The sequence below is a fragment of the Poeciliopsis prolifica genome, unplaced genomic scaffold (assembly GCF_027474105.1).
Source record: "Poeciliopsis prolifica strain line A6 unplaced genomic scaffold, Auburn_PproV2 SCAFFOLD003, whole genome shotgun sequence".
Classification (NCBI taxonomy): domain Eukaryota; kingdom Metazoa; phylum Chordata; class Actinopteri; order Cyprinodontiformes; family Poeciliidae; genus Poeciliopsis; species Poeciliopsis prolifica.
In genome coordinates, this window is record NW_026562378.1 from 4,177,975 (window position 1) to 4,194,127 (window position 16,153).

General features: G+C 39.1%; 1 protein-coding gene across 1 annotated transcript in view; it reads right to left on the bottom strand.

The window, feature by feature from the left end:
* The window catches only part of sulf2a (sulfatase 2a), a 67,456-nt gene extending 58,171 nt beyond the window's left edge, over positions 1-9,285 (bottom strand). Inside the window, exon 1 of the mRNA XM_055027196.1 lies at positions 9,183-9,285. The gene's annotated coding sequence lies outside the window, so the exon portion shown is untranslated. The remainder of the gene's footprint in view (positions 1-9,182) is intronic.
* Positions 9,286-16,153: the final 6,868 nt, after the last annotated feature.

A 16,153-nucleotide genomic window follows, 5' to 3' on the forward strand; every position in this document is an offset into this window, starting at 1 on the left:
TGAATTGCACTAAATTCTATTTGGCAACTCAAATAAGAGAAAAAAGACAGATTAAGCTAGCAACGCAAAAGCCAGAAAAGAGCTGATGCAGCCGGCGCAGAGGAGGGCCTATTAGAGAGAGGCTCCTGTCTGTCTTTCTGTCCAATTGGGTGACACCCCATCCCTTAATGAGCTGTCTGAAGTGAAACAGGACAAATACCAGCACAATAAATTACCAGGCTTATTTCTCCCTGTTCGTCTCCCCTCAGACATGGATGAATAATCTTTCTATCTGGTCCCACATCTTCCACCAGGAAACTCTGTCCAAGCACATGCAACAATCTGCAGGGCTATTTACATAACTACAGTTGATGTTTCCAGCCAAATGGGTGACATGTTTTCTTCTACTCTTAATTAGATTCGGGAATTAGTTTTTCTAAGAGAAAAAAAAAGGCACAAAAAGAAGATGATTTCTCTTCTGCTTGGAATAGAAAATATTCCCATTTGGAAGTGACAAGATAAAATTGTGTATGGGGCTAATTGCGTGGCAGCAGTGGCAGAATTAGAGCAGGAGAGAAAATTTATTTATGCAGTTAGGAACTAATACTCTTTTCCAGCACGAGTCTATTTAGCATGCTCGCTGTGAAGCGCTCACTCCGACATGGCGAACCTCATTAAGATAGAGCAAAGCAATTCACTCGAGGAAAAGAGCTAATTCCTCATATCTGTCTTTTCTGCATGAGATTTTAAGACAAATTGAAGTGAGGTGACAGGCGAAGGTAGACCTTTATCCTGACATATTTAATGCAGATTAAGGAGTCAATGGTGAGAATATTACGCCACCATTAAACCAATGTTGACATAATTAGAGAGCAAGCTGAGTTTTATCCAACTCTTTGCAAACCTGTCAAAATTTCTATTACTTCGACAGTCACCTCCAAAAATAAAAACACTTCTTGAACGTTTTTATATTTCTTAAAGCAACAGCTCGTAACTTCTGTGAATTTCTGCTATTTTGTGATAAACCCGACAGCTTATTCCAAAGTAGAATGAAAATATTCCCAAGTAATGTGTGCTGTTACATGTGCTGTAATGCACATGTAACAGTCAAAAACACTGAGTCCCTTAATATCAAGGCTAAAAACTCACCTAATTAGAGTTGCCTTTGATTAAAAGTAAGTGCTCAATCTGATATGGATTTGGTTGATTATTCTCATTATGACATTTAACAAAGTTATTTTTGGCATCATTTCTTGTACACTTGAAATAAAGCAGAACTGATTTACAAGTAACTTCTTATTCAAGATATAGGAGCTTGTAAATAATTCCTAAATATTCATTTTGAACTAGTTCCACTGATAAATTATTTCACTTAACATGCCAGTGACACAAGCACTTTTTTAATCAATATTAGGGATAATTGACTTCAGAACAAGCTCCCATCTCTCACTGAAGAGAACGATGGGAGAAAGTTACTTATGAGATAATTTTGTCTTACTTCATGTGAACTTGGATATTTGCACGATAAAGTAAAAACACTTGGTAAGATTTTGTTTTTACAGTGCTGTAAACTTTAAACAGGTCTACAAAATGACACTCTTTCCACAATACTTTCTTCTTGCCATTTATTTAGGAAAATGTATGTCGAAAGTACGACTCAGATATTCACACACCTGCGTTGTAGATTCCAGCAGATCATCCAGAAACACCACAGGCCTCCTAGCTGCTTTATTTGCCATTGAGCCATAATAACCTAAGCTTACTGCAACACTTCTCGACTTCTTCCCTGTCCTGTCTTCTGTGCTATTTGATCTTCATGATGCTGAAATTAAATTACACGCAGGTGTATTTACTTATAATATTATATTTACAGTACAATCTGTTGAGGTTTGTATGGCCTGTAGTGTGACAAAATGAGAAAAGAACCAATAGGAGGAGTAATATCACCGGGCACAGTTTGTATTCAGTCTATGCTCAACTAATGAACAGGTTTGAGCTCCTATCAAGCAGAGGAATAGGAGGAAAGGCAGGAAAAAGACAGGAAAAAGAAAGTGACAGACAGAGGCTGGTCATTCTTTAACAGAGTAGTCCACATGGGATGTAACATTTACGGAAAAAAGTCAATGCCATAACAGTTAATCAGGCCTTGAATGCCATCTGTTTCATTACTCTTTATAACACTGCTGTGGATCCACATTTTAAAAATGGATGTACACTTTTCTCTATATTTGCAGGAGCAGCAATATGTGGATAAAATATTGTCACTTGTCTCCAGACTGATGTGTCAAACTAGGACACACACAGAGAAAGGGAATGAATACATCATTTACGCAGCCCACAGCAGGGCCGGGAGATGCCACGCCGTTTACTCTGCAGGGAGTTGCAAATTTCTTTTGAATAACCAAGGTCTAATTGACAGAAAAACAATGCGCTGTCACTTTGCTGGTGTGACTGCCATTAACACATTTGTCATTTTTTCTGTACGTGCTCCGAGGCATTATTGTTTTGTTGGCCCCAATCCCTCCCCAGTGCAGTGAATATGTTTTAAAATGGTTGTGAGCAGAATGTTGTTAGCTGCACTGCGCTCCCCGGGGGGAACAAAACAGGAGAACAATTGGCTCATTAGAAGGAGAGAGAGACTTCAGGCTGCAATATGGCTGGAACGCATTCAGAGGAGAGACACAAAGTCAGCCAAGGAAGTGCACAGATGGATAGGTGGGAGGGACGCTGGGAGAAACAAAGGCATATCAACGGAGAAGAGACAACTTTGTGTTCGCAGCAAACCGACAGTGAGATTGGCGAGTGAGAGTCTCGAGACGAACTGAAATATTAACGCGTCTGAAAATGAGTGAGGGAGGCGTTAAATGTCATGCATGTTGTAGTCCAATAAGTCAATCACATAGTCGTAATCACTTCTACACTAATAGAAGACTTTGGAATTAGTGTTAAGCACCTGGAAGGTGTGGGTATCACAAAAATTTGGTAATTCTAGGTATTACACGTCTGCATATGCAATGCCTGTAACCTTGAATTGTAAGATAACTTTAAAGGACTTTTTTTTATATCCCTATACACCAGAGGTGCTCAAGTCCAGTCCTCAAGAGCTACCATCCTGCAACTTTCAGATGCTTCCCTGCTTCAACACACCTGAATCAAATGAATGGCTCGTAGGCAGGTCTGTTCAGAGCTGATCCTGGTCTGTAGGGAGTAAGGATGCATTTGAAAGTTGCAGGACGCTACTTGAGCATCCTTGACATACACAATTTATAATACCGTATCTTATTCTCACACAAACACACCTACCCATACAGGAGGCTGTTGAGGCAGGGGATTAAATCACCTTCTGACCACAGAACCAGAGGGTCCACAGCCGAAGAGTTTCACTGCTGTGAAGGTAAAGTCACCCCCTTTACAGATTTGTCCCATTTCAAATCAAACTAATTTTCATCTTGGATGAAGATAACTCAAGTAATGAGTTATGTTTTTATTTATCAATGGAAAAAAAGCACGACAGTCCAATCTGGTGTTTGGCCAAGATATATATTATTTCCACTATTAAAACATGAATTAGCCGTTATGCTGATTTTGGGTTGAATTTTGTCTCAAAGGGGTTTCAGAGGCTTTCGGGTCCTAGTGACTCGCAGTGAAGACATCACAGAACTGAACCTTCCCAGGAGGAGCCATAATTACTCCAGCAGCACATGGTGGCAGCGTGATATTCTGGGGCTGCAAAGCTGCTTCAACAACTTGAAGGAGCCATGAATTCAGCTCTCTCCTAGTTTTATGGAATTAAATTTGTTTCACAATTATTCCATCAAAAAAAGCAGAGTCAGAGTCAACCGCTTTAGTCAGCGCTAACCAATAGGAGCACGTCTTACGTCGCTCGTCTTTAGGCCCCGCCCAGGATGTTCATGCTTCCACCAATCAAATGTTCAATCAAAACCTTAGGTTGCCAAACCCCCCAAAAAATCTGACATGTGCAAATAAAAGTTTATGTTCTGCAAATAACTTTTTCACTTCATGAGACAAAAAATGAGTTTTTTATTTTTTTAATTTTTATTATTATTATTATTATTGTTTTTTTAAACAAAACTTTTTATATTTGGCATACATTTTCTTTCTCTTTTTTATTTAATAATTATGAAACAAATTTAACTTCATATAGTTTTAGACATTTTTGGTTCATGTGCCGTTTAAATACTGAACCGTTTAAAAACTTGACAACTCAACCAAATAACAGGTAAATAGATATAAGCATAAATAAATGTAGTTACAAAATGAATTAATCATTTGGTTAAACTAAATGCGACTTTCAACATCTGTGTGAGGCTTAATTTGGACATTACATACAAATCTCTAAATGTTCCAGTATTTATAAAGATAAGGACTGACCAGCCGTGACTTTCCTTTGAAGCTTTGAAGAAAAAGGCAAATTAAAGAGTCAATTTTTTTTTCTTTTAAAGAGGAAATAGAAAGCAAAAGTGGACATCCACTGGAGAGAAAATGTCTTACTTATCAGAAACATTTTTACCAGGAGAATGCCAATATGCAGTTTTAACAGCAGAGCAGCTTTGACTCCATCTGCAGTATATGGACAAAAGGTTTCTATCTTTAATGACACACAAAGTCCACAAAAAACAAGATTTATGGATTCTTGGAAACTCTCCAGATTCGAGGGAATAAGCAGATTTTTTTCCCATCATGCCTTTTCTGAGTACTTTAAATGGGGAAGAAAAAAAAATCAATAAAGTTTAATAAACAGGCTTTTTTTCTGTCCATATCCTGTGCTGCACGCCACTGTCATTTCTGATGACTAATAACACCCATACTCTGATTAATGTGCAATAGAAAATGGGTGCTTTAGTGGGTCAGCTTTTACATGGCAGCACTCCAAATACATTTTTTTAATCTGCAATAAAGCCCTCCACTGGAAGCAAACAGGACAGCTGCTGCTATATTTACGCTCTTTATGCTCCTTGTGTGCCAGCGTGTCCTCTCTCTTTGTTCCCAACTACCTCAACTGGCTAATGCACACATCTGTTCTCCCCATTGTTGCTCCTTATGTCTTTTACTTAGTGGCCACTGAGTTACTCACAAGGTCACTTAGTATTAAGGAGGTCTGACATTTAAACCTTACAAGAGACCTATAAAAGCATGTCTATCCTTTACATTTTGCTGTGCTTCAGTAATGTTTTTTTTTTTTGGATAAAAGGTTTGTCTGTAAGATCTATTGTATATTATTCAACTTTTAATGGCGCTTTTTTTTTTAGTTTTTAGAAAATTAGCTTATTGACTTCACAGTGCAGCTCCGGTAGACTGCTAAATGAGCAGAGATACTGCAGAGTTCCTGTCGATGGGACCTCCGGGTTAAAATTTATTCACTTGGTAAATAATGTTTCCAGGACATAGTGTACAAAATGAGAAGAGAGAACCCAAGAGAGGCTGTTTATTAAATGTTATTGATTTTTACCATAATTCATCACACAGAAATAGCAAAATCATTTTTAGGAGAATCCACAAATAACGTTTTTAGAAGTGCGGCTGTTTTATTTAGAGAGACCAACCCTAATTCAGTCTGTAGGGGAGCAGAGAGGAGGGAGGCATGAGGCATGAGTAAGACTGACTTTGTACTTAATCTTATTTCTAGAGAATGCAATAAGTATGTTGGCAGAAAAAAATTATTTTACACTGACAGTGAAGTAAAATGGCTTTTTTGCCACCTATGCATGTGAAAGCATACATTGTAAAATATGAAAAAGATGCATTTAATAATTTCTGCAATGCAGAGGCTTCTGTTATTGCAATTTTATCAGAATGTAAACGCCAAATTCAAGAAAAAGATTGATCCATGTAACTACGGAAACACCTTGCATCACAACATTAATTTGTCTATTTTAAGACAAAATTAAATAACTACTATTGTTTTTATCAGTGCTATTTATGACTGGATGGAACATTCAATTAGAAATGATCCACACATACTTTCACGCAGCAGTCGCTCTTACACTGATCAAAGGTTCCCCATTACCCACCATTCATGTCGAGTCGACTTTCTGAAAAATCAACTAGATGACAATAAAGATGTTAAATGGTGATGTCTTTTTTGAAATAAAAATAATCCAAAGGTCTATATTTTTTACAAATGCAAGTCTGAATTGAAAGTAAATATTACATTTCAAAAAAAGGTTTACATGTGTTTTTTTTGTTTTTTTTTTATTCTAACCCAAAATTGTTGCTCTGGTGTTTTGAAGGCAAGAAATATTTTTAGGTACTGCAAGTTTAACTCTTAATCTGCAACAACAAACCATATTTAACTGACAAAGTTTGCATAATTCAGTCTTGGAAGACTGAATTATGCAGTCTTCCAAGACTGCATAATTCTAGCTGGTGATGCAAAAATCAGTCAGATCAATAATGTGCAAATATTCTCTTGATCAACTCTGAATACTTTCTGGCAGGTCAGATAGTGGAAAAAGTCAAGAGTATTTTTATTGATTCTTACACATCAAAAGTTTACAAATGATCACAATATAAAACCTCACACTTTTGGGAGGTTATAAATATCTCCTACTCTCTATGCATGTTTTAGTAAATAGTATAGATTTTAGATTAAATCTGTGACATTTAAGCAGCGGTCATGTTCCTTAGAGGAAGCTCACATTGTTGTTGTGGAAAAAAAACCTAATTATATCTAATTACATTCGCGTTTAAACATTCAGTATTCAAATTGGTTTCTTTTAGCTCTTCAGAAAATGGCTCAGACTGGCCCCACTTTGAAATCACTGCAAACGTTTGACATGTTGAAGTGAGTGAATCTTCATTATTCAAAGAGGAGCTGCCTAAAATAGAATAGTATTTTTAGTATTTTTATTGGGTTACATTGAGAATAGATAATTCTGTTTTCCTTCGATGGATAGTTTGATGTTGACAAATTGGTCTTTAACACCAAATTTCTGTGTTATGTTTGGTTTTTCTGTTTTCTTTTAAGAGAAGAAAACGCAGGGTGGATATTATAGAGATAAATACATAAGAGATAAGATGTCAAATCGGAAACATTTTATATTCCATTCTGAACTCTAGATGACGGATTTGGAGAACTCTTCAAACACTTACCAATATTTTAGTATTCAAGTATGTTCTTACAAACAATAACAGACTCCGAATTGATTCCAAATTGATAATTTGATCATATTTTCAAGGAGAGAAGGTGGAAACCATATTCCAGGCCAAATTATATGTGAAAATGGGCTACTAAATTTGATAAAAGGAATTGGAATTAAAACTGTTTATGGAAAATTGTTTGGAAAATAAAGAAAGAAAATTACAGCAGGAGCCATCAAAATCCAAGGCCTTGAATCCACCATCAGAACACTGGATGGAGGGGAGGACTCCCTGTGACCTGATGACCTCATTACACCATCCAGAGAAGAAACTCTGCATCCCACCACCAGAGCCCAATTTTGGGGGATTTGTTTTTAGGAGTTGTGCATAATTTCCTTCAGATGTGCTATTTTTAATAATCGAATTAAAAGGCCCATGTAAATCATAAATGTCTCAAACATTCCCTTGATTTATCCCGGGGTTGGATTATGAAAACAAATGATCCTATAGGCACAACCGTGCAAAGAGGACTCTTTCTCAGCCTGGCGGGGAACCAGAGTGATGATGAAGGACGAGTTTTCTTCTCAATTAGAGAGGAAGGAATTTGGTAACAACACAAGGTCAGAGGGATCTGAGAGCACTGCGTCAATAACTTGACAAAGTAAAGGAGCACGAACAAGATAACTCTGCAAGAGATCACTTCGTGGTTAATGTTCAAATTGGGATTTAATCATGTTTTGCAGATTTCACAGCTTCATTATTTAAGACACCATTCTCTGCCAGCTGATCTCCAGCTATTAGACGGTTTCAGACTTTCTCAAACTCTTTCTATCTGGTTCACCGCTCTGTTGTACAGGTGGCAAATGATCCACGCACTTTGAATGAAAGAGAAGATCTTAAAATAATGTCTGTTCAATCCTCAGGCAGCTTGCGTTTCCGATGACTCAGATTTAAGCCTCTTTTTAAAGAACATTTTGTTCTTTTCTTTTACTTCGGTCATTTACATTGTAATAGCTTTATTTTATTTTTGTATTTTCGTCAAATTTTGTTCTTCATTCTTACAAACAGAGTTTATTGGGACATGTGGAAACGGTACAATATTAAAATAATAATAATCACAGCATAAAAGTTAAAGAGGAGAGGTACCAATGCAATTAGTCAATGATTAAAACCAAACTGGCTTTCTATACCATCACAACATGCTGGACAAATATTTTGGTTATTGTACAAGTTTAAAGCATCATTTTTATCCTCTTTGTTATTCATATTGTAATTTTACAGCCGGATCTCAGTACATTTTAATATTTCTGAAAACCTTGTATTTGTTACTCATGAAGTTTAAACTGGTTTACGACACAGATTCATTAGACATTAATATATATTAAGAGTTTGTTTCTCCTAAAATTTCAATATTGAAGACCGATTAACATTCGTTTAATCTGAAGCGTGAGCCGACTCAAAAGTATTGACCCGGTTCCTTTTGCCTGAAATGCTGCATCAGTGTAGTGAAAGCCTCCGACTGTGCTGAGGTGTAAAAGTCGAGCCCATCTTTGTTGTATTGATGGCGAGATTGCTATGATTGTAAGGTCAGAAGTCTGCGAAATGTACAAGCCAGAGAGCAACTGTTACAAAATCACATGCTTTCACATGGGATTTCTTTGTAAGGGTATCTTTTGAGAACATTTTCTGATAAACATAAGTGTAAAATGTGGAAAATTTTAGGTAATTTTAGAAGAACCAATATTTTATTTCTAATTTTGGTTTTAAAATAACAAAAAGAAGAAAAAAACAAGACGGAAACCTATTCTCCTATTGAACATTGATATAAATTCTGTTTCCAACATAAAGACAAGAGAAAAAAAATACTATTGCTGGCACTTTTAAAGTAATTTCATTGTGCAAATTCAAAGCAGAAAAAAAACTGGTAAAATCCCAATTTATTATTGTGTCTACACTTTTTCTTTTTTTTTATTCGTTGGCTCTACAAGCTGCTAGCCAAGCTATTACGCCTGTGTCTTGCCTTTCAGACCAGGAAAGTTTAGCTCAGCGACCACTAACAGAGACACTCGGTGTTCTTTTGGCAAGTGACAAGCTGTCCTCACCTGAAGAAAATCCTGTTAGCTCGTCTGGTTCTGGCAGCTTGAGCCCGCAGCGACCTCTTCCGACCGCAGAGCTGCTCCGCCGCCGATGTGACAACCTGGAGGAGCGCAGCCGTTACCAATCAGGCTAATTGAAGCCGCGGGGCTTCCTGAACAGGGCAGCAGGGACGCATTTGACGCTGTTACACCGACCACGACATTTTAAAACTGGAACAAAATCTCGTAATGGTTTGTGAAAAGGTTTGTTTTCTTGCGGTGTTATTTTTCAAGCTAACCCCAACAAATCAAATATGGAGCAATTGAGCCCCAGCAAACAAAAATAGTGTATTTTCTTCCAAGCACATTGACCTTTGCTTTCAATAGTCCGAATCAGAACTAAGGAGAACACCAGAAATCTGCATGTTGAAACTGAAGATGGAGCTCCACATAAATTCTTAATAACAAAATGTAAAATACTTCAGTTAAGTGACATTAAAGAGAGATACTTGATAACCAGGCTAACACATTGGCAGTATAAGCTAATAATATTTTTTCTTTGCTAGGTAAATTCAGTCAAGCCCAGAATTATTCAAACTCCTGGCAAAATTTACATTTTGAATTATTGACGCTCAACAAAGAAGTGTGACTGTCACAGGAAATGAGTCTGGAATTTTTCAAAATATTGTTGTTTTTTTTTCTTAAAAAAAAAGAAAAGCAAAAAGAGTCAATTTTGAAACAAAAAATATTCTTCTGTGTAAATGTTATAAAAAAGTTACTATGCTCCCTCAGATACTCTAGTGGATTCACTATAACAAAATAAACATATTGCTGAAAGGAAAAGATCATTTCAACTCTCAATCTTCAAACGGTAATAGTGAGGGAGGCAGCTAGATAAGCACATACACATAGTGCAAATAAGAAAATAACAACATACACTTGATGTAAACAACATGCACAAAAGATACATTTCTGCTTGAAGTAGGAATGACAAACCCATGTAAATAAATAGTTGAGTCCAAAAGAGGCATCAGCACTGCAGACAGAGGTGACTTGCACGGTGTCATGGCCTGAGGCAGGACTGATTTCCTGTACCTGTTGCCATGGCAGCGCAGTTGGAGAAGTGTTTAAGGAGACACTCGGCTGCTCTGAGGGCGATCAGGGTTAGCCATGATGGATAACAACATCCTCCTCTTCACCACACTCTCCAAACTGTGAGGTTTGTTCAGCAGAGGATGTTGAATCGCGACATGTAAAAAGATTCAAAAGAAACCACCAATAGACTTACTTCATCACGGTTACCGCTGGGTTTCAAATGTGAGGCAGACATCTTGGATTTTGAGATTACAGCTTGACCTCTGACCACTCTAGATTCTGACTCCGAGGTTAAATATTCGCTCATTGTTTCATTGAAATCTTACACTTTGGAGCACAGATGAGATGCATGCTGATGTTTATCTCTTACACAATAGTGCAGTGCCGGTAAATAATAATGTTTTTGTTTCTGCTATTTTTTGTTAGTGTAATATTACTGATTAAAAAGATCCCATTATAAAGTTGTTTTAAGGGTTGCACTGAGGTGGGAGTTGTTTCATATCGGCCACAAGATGGCGCCAGCAGCTCACCCTCTTCTCATCTTTAGTTCTGCTCCAATCAGTTTTTCAGGCCTTTAGTTTTGAGGCAAGATTCAGAAAAATGCCCCCTTTTTTTCTCCGAAATGTTTGCCAAACGAACAGAATAGTGACTTTTGTGCAAACGTTTTTTGATTCTTAACCACCTTTATTGGACTTTTTATCCAAATAAAATCTGGATTGCAAGTTGTATACCTTCGCAAATGCATCTGCAAATATCTAAGATGTCTTTGTCTCTTTGTTATTTCAAGCAAGTAAATCAGGTATGCTGAAACCTTCCTTCAGGTGGGAAATATCAGCTTGCAAAGACTTGTATCACAAACACTCACCATCTACCCATTACAGCTGCAGAGCAATAGGTGTAAATGAGATATGACAGCAGCATCTGCCTTCCATTGCCCTGGAGGCTAATGTGTGTGTGTGTGTGTGTGTGTGTGTGTGTGTGTGTGTGTGTGTGTGTGTGTGTGTGTGTGTGTGTGTGTGTGTGTGTGTGTGTGTGTGCGCGCGCGTGTATGTGGAGGGGGTTTAGACAGGCGGGAGGCAATCTGCTTAGCTTACATAAACTCATCCAGGAGTCATGGGAGAGCGAGAGAAAGCAGAGAGCAGTAATAACCTGTGGATCACGTCTCCTTAAGTCAACATCAAGGCCGAGTGTTTATTTTTATTTTTTCCCCCCTAAAGGCAAAAAGCTCCTGGAAAAGGACGGTCTCATAACAACATCTCCTCTAACCTGCTCGTTTCATCTAAACCATCCCTTCTCCAGAAAGCGCAGCATCACTCGCTTGCAAAGGGCAAACAACATCTTCGCTCCTACAGCTGGGTTTCAGTTTTCTCGTGGAGCGATGTGAAGAGCCTGTAATAACAGGCCACACCTACAAGCAGAGAAGCCTATGATCTTTTTTAAATATGTCTCTGAGAATTGTTGTTGTCATTACCAGCAGAAGTGTCATTACAGGCATTATTGCGAATGTGACAAAGGGTTGTAGAGATCACAGATGGCAACAGCAGCTGGGTGATAGATAGAGCCCAGATGGTTTCACTCCGCCACCCCGAACCGAGCGAGTCGACTGCAGGATTCACCGAGAGTGAAACGGAGCCGGGCCAGCGAGGCGAGTTGAGTGAAAGGTCAAGTGGCACCTGCAGACAAAAAGACATTGGTGATGTCATAACAGTGTTGTAAAGAGCCCCTGCTGGGACAGTTTGCTAGAGACCAAGTTAGCACACTGGGGATGTTCACAGCGAAGCATTTGGGCTCACTGTTAAAAAAGTCACTGTAGAATTTACAGTAACTTTCTGACAGCAGGGTTGCCAGCTAGTTACTGTCATTTTTACAGTAGCTGTACTGTAATCTTATTACAGACATTTCTTTGCAATCTTACTGTAAATCCTATTGCAGTTTTACTGTAACAGAATTACAGTTTCACGATCAGCTAGCTGTAGCAAACAATGTAATAGAAGCAACAGTAGCTCGATATAAGTACAAAAAATATATTTTCGTCCGCAAACAAACACGAAACTGCAATACAATGTTTTTATAAAACTACTTACCCGGTGAAAGTCATTGTTGGCCCGCCCCCTCGCCCGTGAAAGTTCGCCTCCAGCCGGCGAACATTAACGGACTTGAGTTGATGTAAAACGGTGCATTCAAAGTTTACAATACAGCTGTAAATTTCTGCGCGTGATCCAACAGTCCAATCACGTCCCCTATACTTTCCAAACTCATTTCAGATCACAGTAAAGAGCTGAATTTTCAAATCGCAGCCACCTCACTGTGGTGTCCCTGTTGTGATGTATTTTCATGGTGTAGTTTTTGCAGCCATTCTTTACAGTGCTGGTACCTTCACACCCTATCTGCTCCTGAAGGGTCCGGTTTGGTGAGGGCTATGAAACCAAGTCACCCGTCAACAAGGCCACTTTTTTGTGGCTGACAGACTGTCAAACTGTTTCAGATTTTTCACCCTATCTGAGCAACTTTTGGTGTGCCAAACGCGTTTAAGATCAATTTTGAAAATATTCATTCCTGGAGGTTTAGACCCACAAAAGGGAGCAGCCAAATGTTTTTCTTCGCCGATAGCTGACCGTGGTAAAACACAGCATTTCTTGTTGCAAAAATCAGTAATCCTTTTGTTGATGTATTCCGTTTTCTATGAATCCAATCAAATAATCTGCAGTCTTACAAAGTGACGTTTTGTTGGAGACCACTTCCAGATCCTGCAGCTGGGGTTGTGGAACTGCAGAGGCATGGCTTACAAATACCCGGGTTCACATCGAGCTATTGCTGACCACTGTAGCCAAACTGCTTCGTGGAGACAGAAAATCTTTGACCATGAGCTGGAATCGGTGGTCTGTGCTCGTTTAGCATGACAGATGTGGTAACTGGCGAATTAATGCGGCCGCCACCAAAATCAACCTGCTAACTATCGTCTCCTTTTCCCCTGACATGAGATTGTCTTGCTTTCTTCGCCTCTTCCCTTCTTTCAGCATCCATCGCTAACAGTGAACACGTCAACATCCGTAGCTTGCAGTTCTTTTATTGATGGACGAAAAGCTCAGTTGGATCTGTTGGACACGTAACGCTGCAGCTATAAGTCATGCAGTCTGGCACCTTCCATTGTGCGGTGTGACAGGACTCATTATAATTTCTCGCCCTTACAGTTTTACAGGTTAAGTCCTGTAAGATTTTAGAAAATTCTACAGTAAGTGCCAAAGCTTATGACATCACTGAAACTGCTGGAGGTGACGCTCATGCAGGCAGGCTGTCCAAATGCATTTAGCACTTTTGCTTTGTTCCACGCCAAACTTGTTCCCCTATTGGCTCTTAAGGTGCCAGTGGTTGCAGGTTTATACCTTACAAGGTAACTCAATGCAGAGTATAGATCACTGAACAAAACAAATGATCCGAGGTTTCTTACTTTGCCATTGAATGCCGCATTACAACATCTGTGATCCTGTTTAACTTCAGCGTTTTTAGAGCTCTGGCTTTTCTTTCTTTTTTTTTTTTTTTTTGATAAATGAATTACAGTTTACAGAATCCGATCATTTGGTCAGCCTCATATTTGTCCTCTACTCAAAAATAACCCACTATTTAATCCTGATTCCTCTTACTCACGTCATTGATAAGTAATCACCTTTCTTTGCCCTGCCTCCTCGCCATAATCGTCACTTCATGAGAAGTCAAACCGTCTCTTTCCCTACTATCAGTTGGATGGTTTACACTCATCGCTGTCTTAAACCTTTTATTTGTCCAACTCTGTGAACACAAACACAGCTAAAACCAGCCCTTGTGCACCACTAAGTCTGTTGAGCCTCTCCCAGTGGGACGCTGGGAACACTTGGGCAGACGATTGTGTTGGCCTTAGTTAGCCTGATGATTCACACGTGATATGGTGCCAATCTGCGGGTCTCAACACACCATCAGCACACACCTGCCCGGCCCAACCAGCAGGATGATGCCTCATTGTGCAACAGAAGGACAAATTCCCTCCTCCTTGCAGATTTATTAGTTTGAAACTAAAAGCTGACTGTGGTGTTCGTAGCCTATTCATGTGTAATGTGTATTTGCGCTAAGCCCATTTTACTCTGGCGCATCTAAATTAAATCCAGTGCACCTGACTGGTAATAAACCACCTAATAAATCCAATGAAGTGTAATTTAATCCCAGTGTCAGTTAGGACGTTTTGTTAACGAAGTCCTGCCTGCAGTTCACACACACCCAGCAAATGTGTGGGAAACTGTGTACTGGTCAGACGAAGCCAAACTGTTTGGACTGTGTGTTTAACGCAGTGCGGTGGAGAAAGTGACATTGTGTTTCACTACCATAAGGCAATAATAGCATACATTATTATAATAAATGTTAAAAATGTACCTCATTTATTATTATTCATTCATTCGTGATTTGTTAAATTATACTTGATTACATCAACCTGCCCAGACCTGCCCAGAGACTGCAGGTGGAAGTTGCCATTTTTGACACTGACCTGGTGCCATGCATCTCTCCTTTTAAGAACATGAGTCAAATGTTGCACATCGTCTCTATGCAAACAAACAAAGAGAATAAATGGAGCTAATTAAGACTGCCTCATAGCTTCACCTTCCAGCTCTGTGAATGACTCTAAGCTGACGGTCTGAACAATAATAAACTGGTTTAGATCAGCGGGTCCAGAATCTGGTCTGGGGCAATTAAAGAGTGGTACAAATCTGACTGTCCAGCAGGGGCAGCTAATACAGATCAATAATACTTTGGGTGAGGTTTTTTACCTGCCATTTTGATTTCATCTGCAAAACAGCCCTTGTTTTACGTGTTTGCTCTACTGGACCAAATAGAGCAAGTGTTTTCAAAGAAAAAGGAACTGGCATCCTGTTCCTCCTTCCGACCATAAATTAATCATAATGTATCTTTCAATTATTGCATGTAAAATGTGGCAGGTGAAAACAGACAAATTCAGAAAGAAAACTCAATGATAAAGAGAAAGCAAGCTCTTTTAACTTGTGATTTTGACCCTCAGAGATGGACCAGTGGTTTAGATAGAGGCATTTCAGCTGCTGGAACGGTCCAGTCAAAGTCCAGACCAGGTCCCTCTCCAAAACAGGACTTGGTGGCAGCAGTAAAATATTATTTAAGGAGAGGGAATTTTGATAAATTTGTACTTTCCCCCACCTCCTGGAATCTATTTCATGCTGTATATTCATGAAAAATATATATAAAGAAAAAAACTAAACTAACTATGCATAGACAGGATAAATATATTATTGAAGAAGTATATTCACTTAATTCAAGATGATATTTTCTGTCTTTAGTGGATTATTTGGAAAACGCAGATGTTTTGCTAATGTTGTTAGCCTTGGTTGTTAGCATCGGTCCAGGGAGGATTCGGGTTTGGACTGGGGGGGGAAACTATTGAATATAAAGCTTCAGTGACCTAAAAGTAGCATTGTCATCAACATTTTGTCTTTACATGCAGTACATGTCAACAAAGCGCTCGAAAGTCTGGTTGGCAGAGCCGCTCCGTCCCTGCGGCCTTGACGCAGGTGAGAGCCGCGCCGACAGTTTGCACCTGTAACCCGAAGAGCTGCGGTCACGCCGAGACAACTTGTTCTCTTTGTCTGTCATGCAAAGCTCCCTCCCTCTTGTGTATCTGGTGTCCACCGCCCATCTCTTGCCCTCTGCTCTAACAAAAAAAAAAAAAAAAAAAGAAGAAGAAACAAGAACTAGGGTGGGAACCGGAGCTGATACAGGTGGTGAGAGAGGGATGTGCAAAGGTTCAACCAGAAGAGTGAAACGTGAGAATGGAGACGAGAGCAGGGGAACCATTTCTCTTAATGGCTTCCAGAGAAGGCAAACACCAACCAGCGCTGCCCAGATGCAAT